Here is a 12,017-nt window from a genome sequence, read left to right as displayed (position 1 = left end):
TTTCAGACTGCTTAAAGTATATTTTTTGCGTATCAAAAAAAAAAAAAATGATTTTGGGGCAGTCGGGCTGTACATTAAACCCGTCCAAATAATCTGGGATTTTCATTTCTGTAATCTATAAATGCTAAACTAAAAAATCAGTATAATTTCAAGTTGCCTAAAGTATGTTTTTTGGGATTATTTTTTTGCAAATGTTATATGCTGCGCACTAGTAAAATAACCGCAACCGCCCTTAGCGACTCTCGATCCTAGATTCACTAACATTCAAATAGTACATTTTTTTAAATTTCTGATTGCCTAAAATACCTTCCCAAAATTCGTCATCCATCAACTCTCCGACTAAAAGCGAATGAAGCTACCGAAACACAATGGGGCCGAAAAACCCTTTTTGTTGAGTGTCATTTTTCAATTCCTTAGTTTCTATTACAGCCGTTCTAAAACGGTTTCGAGGGAATTTTAAAAATGCAAATAACAATGACAATTTTTCATTTAGATATTTGCCTAATATCAGCATAATTTTATAACTTCGCAAATATTTTAGAAGTAATTGCTAAAATTGTCTTCACACTTGAACAACATAAGTTGCTTATAATGTCTTATTACCGCAACGGTGTTAAAAGAGATGGAGAATGGACATACAGCGTTCAAGCTTGCAAAGAAGAATTTTTAGTCAACTACCCGGACCAAAATGTTTTAGAAAAGTCCCTCGCAGCTCACGTACATCGAATTGTTAGTCGTTTTGTTGCTACCGGTAGTGTTGAAAAGGGAAAATCGTCAGGCCGTTCCAAAGTGATGCAAGATGTAGTTGAAAACATACGAGATCATTTAGAAGAACATCTCTTAGTAGACTGTCTCTGCAAACTGGTATGCATCGCAGTGCATGTCAAAAGAGAACTTCTCCTCCATAATGATCCCGCATAAATTACTGTAACTGTTCACCTGACTTAACTCCCTTAGGCTACGGCTACGGCTACGGCTACGAGTTAATAGAAGTGATTACCAACTGTTGTCCTAACATCAATTAACAGATGTTACAAAATAGTTTTGAAAACAAGAAAGTGAGAGTGAGTAGATGTTCAGAGCAAAATGGAGGACACTTCGAGCCATTTCTTTAATTTTTATTGTTACTTTTTTAATTGAGTCACTGATGTTATTTACCTTCACCTTAAGTGTTAATAAATACGTAATTTGTTGAGAGCGTTGAGACCAATCAATAATGCATTTCATTATTTTATTTTTATTTTATTTTTTTAAAGCATCATTTTGTCAAGCTAGGCAATAGGCAACTAGTAAAACCAATCTGTCCTGAGGGTTGCGTATCGTAGATCAGACTAACATTGTTCGAAATCACCAAAACAGTCGGCAAAATTTCAACCCCTACTTGGATCCCACATTCATTTATAGACACTCTGTATAATATATTTCGAACCAAACATACAGTGGCGGACAAAAAAAGTAGGACAAGTCTTATTAAGAAATTTAGCCAAAATTGAGTTGAGTAAACCGGGGTTACTATAATAAATAAATAAATATTTTCACAGTAACCATAGAAAGGGCAAGCAAATTTACATTAGCGAAAAAACATTGTCCTACTTTTTTTTGTCCGCCACTGTATTTTGGATTTAAACTAAGTAATTGATACTGAGCTCATGATTCAAAAATTATATCAGGATTTTAAATAAAGTTTTGTAATATTTCCTAGTTAGATATTATGTAAACATTGTGAGAAACAAATCCTATTTATCCTGCGTTGTGTTATGTTGCTTATTTTTATTTCATCAAGAATTCAAGGTTCTACGAGAGGTAGCACCGTTACAAAGATTTTAAATGAAATGACTGAACATGCTTTTTTAACATTTGGTGATCCCCAATTGAATCAAATTTGACTTGCCGCCAGTGAATTAAATTTGACTAATACCTACTCGTAGATAAGTGAGTAAGCTAAATAAATCAATTCATGAACATGAAACAGCATTAAAAATCTTAAGATACGAACTACCTATGTGATCTACAAAGATTTTAATTGTCTCCTCTGATAAATTTATCCCTCCCAAATACTCATAGAACCCATTGGTCAAGTCTAGAATAATATCGCAAAGAACAAAAAGCAAAGGTGTCACCAGCCTTATGAGAATCTCTTTCACGTGTCAGCTGTTTGTCAATGATCCGTTTTCCTTTAAGTGTGGCGCCAAAGCTACTTGAGTCTCATGGACAATGGTGGAGTCTCATCGACTACGTGTAAAGTTGAAAATTTTATTATAGTAAGTTTTTGAAAATTACTTGTTTTACCACGGGGTGGAATTTTATTATCCCCGAACATATAAAAACTTGATGCCAAGAGGGTAAGGGGATTCAGATTCAGGTTTCAGTGGGTTAACTGCAGGGATTCAGAAGGATTTGTGTTTATCTATATATATAAAACTGAATGTCTGTTTGTATATTTTGTATGCAAATCTACAGTTTTACTCCGATCTTGATGAAATTTTGTACACTTGATCTTCAAAACAAGAAGAAAATTAATGTCTACTTTAATTTTACAAAAATCAACCCCTACTACTATTTTCAACCCCGTTAAGAAAAAAGACTGTTTTTTTCGAGTTGGAAATACCCTCACCTTCGCCGCTTCACCCCAATTTCATCCTCTGAGTATATCGTCACTTTCGTCGCTTGACACCCACAAAAAGCAACCCCTATTATCATTTTTAAGCCCGTTAAGCACAAAAAAAGTTTTTTCGAGTTGGAAATCGCGTTTGCATTGCATGATATGTTCAGTTGTCATAGTTACATTTGGTTGTTAATAAAAGTCGCAACTTCGCAAAATGTATTTGAATGATTGTGTTTTACCGGAAGATGTCTTAAATGAAGCAGAACAAGCTTCAAATAGCTTAATACCGGAAAAATCAAAAGGCAGGTATCTGAAATCAAACGAGACAATCAAACAATAGGAAGATCTAAATAAGGTTACAACTGAAAATAAAAGTGTTATGTTGGCGTGTTTTCATGAATTGGTAAGTGATCATAGTGTTAGTTTCTTATCGTATTGATCTTTTTGTTTATATAGTCGAAGAAAAAAGTAGTCTACAGTAAAGTTTTAATTATTCTTCGTAAAAAGACAAACTTCATATTGAAATTACTGCGTTTATCACAATACATGAAAGTAGAAACATAATTTTAAAACATTCTGAAATTCGCGGGCGAAGCCGCGGGTAAAAGCTAGTTTTCTATAATATCAAGTCGATGGAATTTAAAAGTCAGGCCAGAGGATTGAAAGCCAAGAGGTGATGATTTAGAAATATAGATTGACCTGTCCGAGCATTTTTGCGAAATAGAAATTTAAGGAATTATACTTCTTACTTTACATTGGGACAGTTAATAATTATTTCATAGATTATTATCAACTATTGGAAGGCTCTTGATTTTTCCTGCAGATGGTCGATTATATCTGACGCCAAACACGGTTTCGAGTATCTCAGTGCGTCATCATACTAATACAAGTAGATATGATAATCTTATGGAATTTCCAAGACAGATCCCATTAAAGTAACAACTGCCTGTCCATGTACCTATTGTTAATTTAGCCAGATTCGGTCAAAATGCCACAAATGTTAATTCGTGCTGTTTCTTTGTCAGGGTAATTATTTTAAATTCTGGTGGTCGATTCGAGGTTTTAAATTTGAATGACTTTAGACTTTGAAATATTTATCCTACGATTTTGCTGTCATTGACACCATTCTCCAGTATTTTTTGCGACATAAAGATAAAAAATTGATCGACGATAATGTTCACACTTCAAGTGTTACTGTAATAATTAATCTAAAGCAAATATAATATAATTAATTAATTAATTCCTAGTAATGCAAGCTTTTCAGACGCCTTTTGTGTTCGTACTTCGCAGCATCGAGTAATACGTCCACAATGATGAGGGGCTATGTTTCTTTGACAGTATAAACAAAAAGATAACTACTTAATACTACGAACACTTTCCAGTTCATGAAAATACGCCAACATAACACTTTCATTTACAGTCGTAAACTTATTTAGATCCTGCCATTGTTCGATTGTCTCGTATTATTTCAGATACCTGCCTTTTGATTTTTCCAGTATTAAGCTATTTAAAGCTTGTTCTGCTTCATTTAAAACGTCTTGCGCTAAAACACTATCAGTCAAACTGACTTTGCAAAATGTCTATTTGTATAAACAACCAAATGTAACTATGAAACCTGAATATATCATGCAAACCAGATTTCCAAGTCGAAAAAACTCTGTGTTCAAGAAGGTTGCAAATGGTAGTAGGAGTTGGTTCTTGTAAAATGAAAGTAGACAGTAATTTTCCTCCTGTTTTCAAGGTCAAGTGTGCAAAATTTCAAAATTGGAGTAAATTGTAGATTTGCATACAAAACAAACAAACCAACCAACAAACAGACATTCAGTTTTATATACCGGGTGTAGAATGGATTTTGGTACATAGGCACTTTACGTGTAAAAGTAAAAATCCTGGGATATTGGCTCCCCTAATTATTTTAGAACAAAGCCTTAAATACAAAAGTTGTAGAGTTTTAAAAATTGTTCCCAATTCTATTTTTAAAGTGAAAACTTCTTTAGGCGTGCCGCATACATTTTATTCCCGGGCAGTGAATTAGTTTCATCCGACACGGTAAAATCGTTCTCAGCACAAGCGGAGCGAGCGAAAAACAATCAACTGTGCGTCATTTGTCAATTTTAAATTTTCATTGTACGTTGTGTTGTGACCTGACTGACCTCAGTGCAGAGCTGTACTATATTACCGTAAAAAGCTGGCTACTGAAATTAAAATGTCCGTTTTTTTTTTAAATGTATTGTGGGTTGAATTTATTATTCCGTCAGGCTCATTATCACTCGTGAAATACTCTGTATAGTTTTATACAGTCTGTGCATTCTCAAACTCGAACATAGGCAATTAGCATTGTATTGAACGTTTTTGCTAATTCCTGCTCGCCAGTTGAACTTACAGGCAAGGTAATGGTATCAATAGAAAGATAAAATTATTGCGCTTGAAATGATACTAATAATAAGATTAAAGGTGCTATTTTTATTTTAAAATACTAATTTAAAACTTAGCGATTTTTAAATATGGCATGCCATGATTTTCAAATTGCACAGCATTTGTCAAAAAATTTAGTAATTTGTTGGGTTAAGTCAGCGAAATTTGGTAAATTACTGTCAAAATTATTTACGGAAAAATGAATATTTACTCCATACAGATTAAGACAAATTTCTCTTGAAGTAAGTTTATGTAAATCGCGGATACTGAATATCCTCAGGAAGTACAAATATCATCCCTACAAGACACAGTGTCATTAATAGATTTTTGCTGTTGATGAAGAAAGTAAGAGTGAAACCTGTTATGAAATACAGGAGCGTGCTAATGATCGTCGCTTTCTGTCGACAATTTGCTTCACAGACGAATCTACTTTTACACTAAATAACGAACCAAATGTTCAAAACACGCGATATTGAGCTCAAGAAAACCCTCGAGTAAATATTCCTACCAGAACTCGGTATCCCCAAAAAATTCTTATCTGGGCTGGGATTTTTAATAACATTTGAAATAAAGGGAAATTTAAATTCAGCAAATTATTTAGATTTATTATTAACTAAGGTAGGAACTGCATTGTAATTTTTTCAAAGACTTTATAATAAAAACTGCTTAAACTGTTAATTACTTTTGTAGCATAAATCACGGATGTAGTACCAAAGCGCCCCGTACTAACCCTTTCGAAGCGCTACCGTCACCAGCGAGAATCTAATCGCTGGGCCCCTACCATCCGATCAGCTGCACGCCGTCGGAGCGTGCCGGACCATCTCCAGTCAGGCTATGAAAAGAATGCACGCATGGACAATAATTCACTATTATTCATTTAATCATTCGAGCTCCCTCAAGAGTCTCACCGCAAACCTTTGTTAACTTTGTTTACCTTTATGTAAATAAATTATTTACAACACAAACAATGTTAAAAGTGGCGCCACAACGTGAGGCCCAATGTTGAAAGTGACATCCAACTTCGGGCCAAAAATCCACGACCCACCAACAGAGTTCAAGCACTGATCACGGTCTTACTCTAAAAATCCAAAATTCACGGCTCAACACAGAGTTTAAGCACTGACAGGCACTGAAGACGGTCCACCCAGTCTTACTCTAAGAGTCTCCATCGTCCAAAATTGAACGACAGAGTTTAAGCACTGAAAGGCATTGACGACGGTCCAACCGGTCTTACTCTACCAATCCAAAACCGATCGCCACCAAAAGCCCGTCTCTTTGCAACGTCGCAGTCCGCGACTGAACGACGTCATAGCCATACAAATGTTCCAGCAGTGGATGACTCGACTTGGACTGGGACTTGGAGCGACGACGACGCCGGTCGCCGGTTTGTTGCTACGGATGCCAACGTCCTGGTATCCACCGGAAAAATTGTCCAACCTGCAACGTAACCGACTCCGGAACCAGTGCGCTCAATGGGTTCTGCGTCCTGAACGTGAACCCCATGGTACCACGACGAAGCTCCACAGTCTCGGTATCTATATCCGGTGTACAAGAGTCCGCCATCGTAGATACCGTCGTCTGCTACAGCGTCGCCAGCGCCGGTCTCGACAAGCACTTGTTAGCAACCGGCCACCCAACGCAAAAGGTAATCGTGAAAGCCACTCGCGCCGACAACCACGCTAGAGACTATCTGCCTCCAACAAGTAGAATCACGCAACCAGCTATACACGACGGACGAAACGTCTGGAATGTATACCAGGCTCAAGGTAGTACTGACTACATTATGCAAGACGCAGCCGATGCTCTGATGGATTACGAGATGGAATCTAGTTCCGGGTACGACAGCCCGATAAGAATCCACCTAGCCACTTTGCACCTTCGCCCTGTGAAGGAGGCCTCGCTCCCAGACCCAGAGATCGAAAGAAAACGACTCAACGCTCTGCTGGACCAGCACGTCGAGTTATTTGCGAAAACTGGACCTCCGACCCCCTTCGCAGAGCACCAGATCGACACCGGAGACAGCACCCCGATAGCTTCTCCCCCGTATCGACTCACTACGGGTAAGAGACTACCCAGACAGAAATTCACGCCATGTTAGAAACCTTCCAAACGTTAAAGAAGCAGCTCACTAGCACCCCTGTCCTCCGGACAGCTGATCGTACCTGCGCTCTTGACGCAGCCTTACTCCAAGGGGAGGCGCCCGAGGAATGCCCCATCGAGTACGCTAGCCGCCTTCTCACCAAGACGGAAAGGAACTACTCAACCAGAGAAAGAGAAGTATTGGCCAATGTATGGACAATTAATAAATTTCGCAGCTACGTCAAAGAGACCAGCATAGTCGTCATCATTGATTGCCGACCATTACCTTGGTTAATCGCCCTGAAGCCACCCCCCGACTTCTACAACTCCACGAAAGCTGGAAGGAAGCTCGAGAGACCCATGAAAAGGACTAAGATCGCCGTAAGCAATACGCCGACTCCAAACGCCGGCTTACAGCTCCGTTCCAGCCCGGTGTTCTCGCGTACGCCAACCTCCATGCCTTCAACAACGCACAACATGGATTCAAACAATCCCACAAGCTATGTCCTAGCCGCCCGAGACAAACCAGCAGAGCCCTTGGTACCTACCACATCTCGCAACTCACCCCGTATCCAGAATCTGAAGACGCCGCGCCCGAACCGATTCACCCCATCAAGAAGCGCGGCAGACCCCGAAAGAATCAGGTCCAATAATCGGGCCGATTCTATTAGACCTGAGGGGGAGGATGTAGCATAAATCACGGATGTAGTACCAAAGCGCCCTGTACTAACCCTTTCGAAGCGCTACCGTCACCAGCGAGAATCTAATCGCTGGGCCCCTACCATCCCATCAGCTGCGCGCCGTCGAACCGTGCCGGACCATCTCCAGTCAGGCTATAAAAGGGATGCACGCATGGACAATAATTCATTATTATTCATTTAATCATTCGAGCTCCCTCAAGAGTCTCACCGCAAACCTTTGTTAACTTTGTTCACCTTTATGTAAATAAATTATTTACAACACAAACAATGTTAAACTTTAATATTATAATTTTCGTAACCGACCTCCATCCGGCGGCACGGCAATTTTGTCGGAGTACATACACTATTACGGATAATACTATCAAGTAATAGTGCAGTGCTTATCAACATAATTACCGGCGTCTTGCCTCCACATTTTGACTTTTTTGTGTTTTATGTTCTGTGTCAATGTTAAGGAATTTCCTCACGATATGACATGAGTATAATAATATACCTTTTTGAATTTCAACCACCAATGTGTTCTCTAAGTCCAAAATTTTTAAATTTTTAAAAAGAGATTGCTGTAGGTACACTGTTCCTGTTGCTGAAATTATAAATGGTAAAATCGAATTTTTTTCTAAACACCAAAGATTTCTCATAGCAACGGAGGTTCTAAATATTTATTAATTTTTGTATTATATGTCTGTGTTATATTGTGTGAATTTGGAACAGCTATATCTAAAAGATATGCTTGCTTTTGTTGTTTATTTATAGTTATTTATGTATTAAGGGCATAATCAGGAGATTATGGCACGAGGGAATGTTTAAAGCCCGAGGAACGAGGGCTTTTAAATTCTCGAGGGACATAATCGACAATTATGCCCGTGGTACATACAACGTTTTATTCTATTTTATAATTTCTAAAAGATTCAAGATTTAGTATTCCTTGAAGGAAATCAACTAAAAGTTGTGTCCATGCAAATTTAATTAGCTATTTTGATGTTGTTAGGGTTACTGTGTATATAATGTATGATTTTCTTTAATCAAATAATGTTTGATACCATTGTTTGAATAATTAAACCAACCGTTGCTTGGCAGATTTTTGAAAAATCCGGGCTATAAAGGCCAATTTATGCCCTCATTTGGGGGCGTATAAAGACGATTATTGACCAAAATAGAATAAAAATAATAATGTCTGGTCTGTTATGCTGAATATGAATGTCAGTTAAAACTGTACGATCAAAATATAATTTGTAATTGTCATTTTCCAAACAACTTTCTGGTGTATAACTATACCTAATATGGTTGTGTATTCTTTAATAAATTGAATTTAACAGCTAAATTTATGTGTATAATTTTAGCGAATATATCGTGACGTTTTTTATATTCGCTTTGAGCCAAAACAGTGCAAGAAGAAATGATGTGTTCAATTGTTTCCCCTTCAGTTCCGCAAATCCTACATTTATCAATTATCGATTGTAAACCGCATATGTGTTTTTTATAATTTCTTGTATTTATCACACGATTTTGTATTGCAAATATAAAACCCTTAGGGCCAGTTAATCTCGCATTTGATTACGATTAACTTAATTTCACTTCTGTAAACTGGCCCTTAGTCTCAGGATGAATATTTGATTTTTTAAGCCATGCATGAGAAGCTTGAATATTAATTTCTGGTTGTTCTAGTTCTTTAAAATATCGCCCATGTAAAGACTTTAATATTATTGATGTATCGAAATAATGGCATAATATCTATAAACTGAATACACAGTGTTAATTGCCTATGTTCGACTTTGAGAGTGGACACCCGGTACCTATAATATAAACGATAAAGACACGACAAATATTGTAAGTTTACAGATGAATGTAGGATTTAATACGTACCTATAATTCTCAATTATATGGCTTCAACAATTACATATTCATCTATTGGAAAAATTTGTGCAGCAAAATGTGAAGAGGAAAATAGACAAATTATCATAATACAGGGTATTGGCATTGGTATGAAAACTTGTGTTGTATTCAATATCATCGTCAAGAAAATAAAACTTAAACATCCAAACCTAACCTCACAAATTTTGCTAGAGCGCTAAAAGCGGACTCTAAAAGCAGTTTCTATTGAAAAATACAGATTTTTGGTGTTTATTTAAAAACAGCATTGGATTTAAATAATAAATATTAATTATTTATGCCTTGCTCCTTATTCCTCCAAGTCATCCATAATATACCTATTTTTATAGAATAGGTACATATTACTTAAAATCAGTAACGAGCATCATAGAAGTTTTCACTTCTGTCGTGCGGTCTTAAGCACACACTCTTTTTTTTTAACACCTTCCGGAAGTACACAATAATGGAAAAAAGAATTGAAGAATTTGTCAAAGTAGCAATAGCTGTGAAGTGTAACCGAGGTGACAACCAAAGATGACAATGTATGATATTTGACATGTCAAACTTGGAATTGGTCGCTCAGGATAGAATGCATGAAATGTTGCTTGCATGTCTCTAAAAGACAATCCGGAGTAATACCATTTTACGAAGTTAACTTTTTCTTCTTTGTTAAAAGAGTTCATTCTTTGAGGAATTAGCAAACTCGTTACGTTTGTCCAAAAATGAACTTTATTGTTGTCGGGAGTCATGGGTATTACTATTTTATCGATAGATTTTTAATATTTAATTTTTCTTCTCTAACAGAACCAGAAGGTATTAGAAAATAATTAAAAAAGAATTTAAATACAATTTTTTTACTCTACAACTTTCGTATGTTTTGTTGTAAAATAATTAGGGGAGCCAATATCCGAGGATTTTTACTATTACACGTAAAGTGCCTATGTACCAAAATCCATTCTGCACCCTGTATATAGATAGATATAAGATAGAAAATAGGTGATCACCACTATTTGTTTGAGTACCGTTATTCTGACTCATGAGAATGATATGTTGAGATCACCGTTGTCGGTGATAATGAGTATGTTGAACTGTGCTTGGGATGACATTGTTTTTACGATTGAGGGCGATGGGATGGTGTTGTTAATTTGAATCGAATCATAATGACAGTTTGGTGAGATTACTAATCTTTATATAACTGAGCGCCAAGATGTCGAGCTAATTAATTAAGGCCGGTATTTATAGACCAAACTTAAGTTGGACTCAATCTTGTGACAGACTTGAGTTCCGATTTGTGTTTTATAAACAATACTTGAGCATTGATGAGCACTCAAGTTTGACTCAAGCCCAAGTTAGGGGTTGGGCAGACTCAAGTCTTGCCTACATGAGTTTAGCGGTCCAAAATTATCTCTGTATTGTCTGACAGCTGCTATTTTTTAATTATATGGATAGGTACTAATGTTCAAATTTGAATTTTAGATGTAGGTAAGCATTAAATACTTATCTATCGCAAAATGGAAAATTTTTATGACTTTGTTGACGAAGTACCTATAAATTAATTGGTTCGGAATTTAGAGAAAACAGTTCCTGTGGCCTGGAAGATGCAGCAATTTGTCACAAGTAATTACAGTAAGATATTTGACAGAGGGGAAAACAGATTACGTAACAAAAACTCAGCTACAGTTGCAAGTGTCTAAAAAAAGGAGTGGAGCAGTGAGAAATACATTTTTTTAGTCCAAAAACGAAATGATATGTTTGTTACAGATATTGTACGAAACTTTTGTTTACGTATTCGAATTTACTGATTGGAATGAAAAACAACAACTCCCAAATTCAAATAACACATTTTTTCAAATTATACATGATTTTAACAATTCTGCAAAAAATTGGACACCTTTGATCGCATGCAGGTAATTATTAACATTGGTATTTAATTGTACTAAAAAGACTTTCTTTTATTGAAATAGCGATGGGGTCACCGCTTGCGGTTTGTTTGTGGCGTTGTCTTACATTCTAGAAAAGTACGAAAACGAAGTGGAAATTGATGTGTGTAATGGCATTCGAGTTGCTAGAAGAAGCGAAAAAAATTTTGTGAATAATTCGGTAATTGAGATATTGTATAATTTTAACCACGATTTTAAACATTTTCTTTCTAGAAACAACTTAAATTTATATATTCCTTTGTTCGGTATTACTTTCGAGATATTGAAATTTATGACCATATAGAAGAATAAGAGACTGTTCTAGAATCTTATTGACATCATTTGCAATATTTTTTATAATCCAATTTGTATTGGAATATTTTATTGTTTTGCTTTATTATGACAATTAAATAAAGGAAGAAGAGTTGA

At 36.3% G+C, this 12,017-nt stretch overlaps 1 long non-coding RNA gene across 1 annotated transcript; it reads left to right on the top strand.

Moving 5' to 3' along the window:
• Window positions 1-11,221: 11,221 nt before the first annotated feature.
• On the top strand, window positions 11,222-12,017 carry LOC138129532 (uncharacterized). The gene is made up of 4 exons (XR_011159242.1): window positions 11,222-11,379; window positions 11,431-11,576; window positions 11,634-11,769; window positions 11,823-12,017. It is a non-coding gene; the product is annotated as an uncharacterized lncRNA (long non-coding RNA).

The sequence above is a fragment of the Tenebrio molitor genome, chromosome 4 (assembly GCF_963966145.1).
Source record: "Tenebrio molitor chromosome 4, icTenMoli1.1, whole genome shotgun sequence".
NCBI classification, from domain to species: Eukaryota; Metazoa; Arthropoda; class Insecta; order Coleoptera; family Tenebrionidae; genus Tenebrio; species Tenebrio molitor.
Note: the sequence above shows the minus strand (reverse complement) of the source record. Positions and strands in the feature narration are given on the sequence as shown.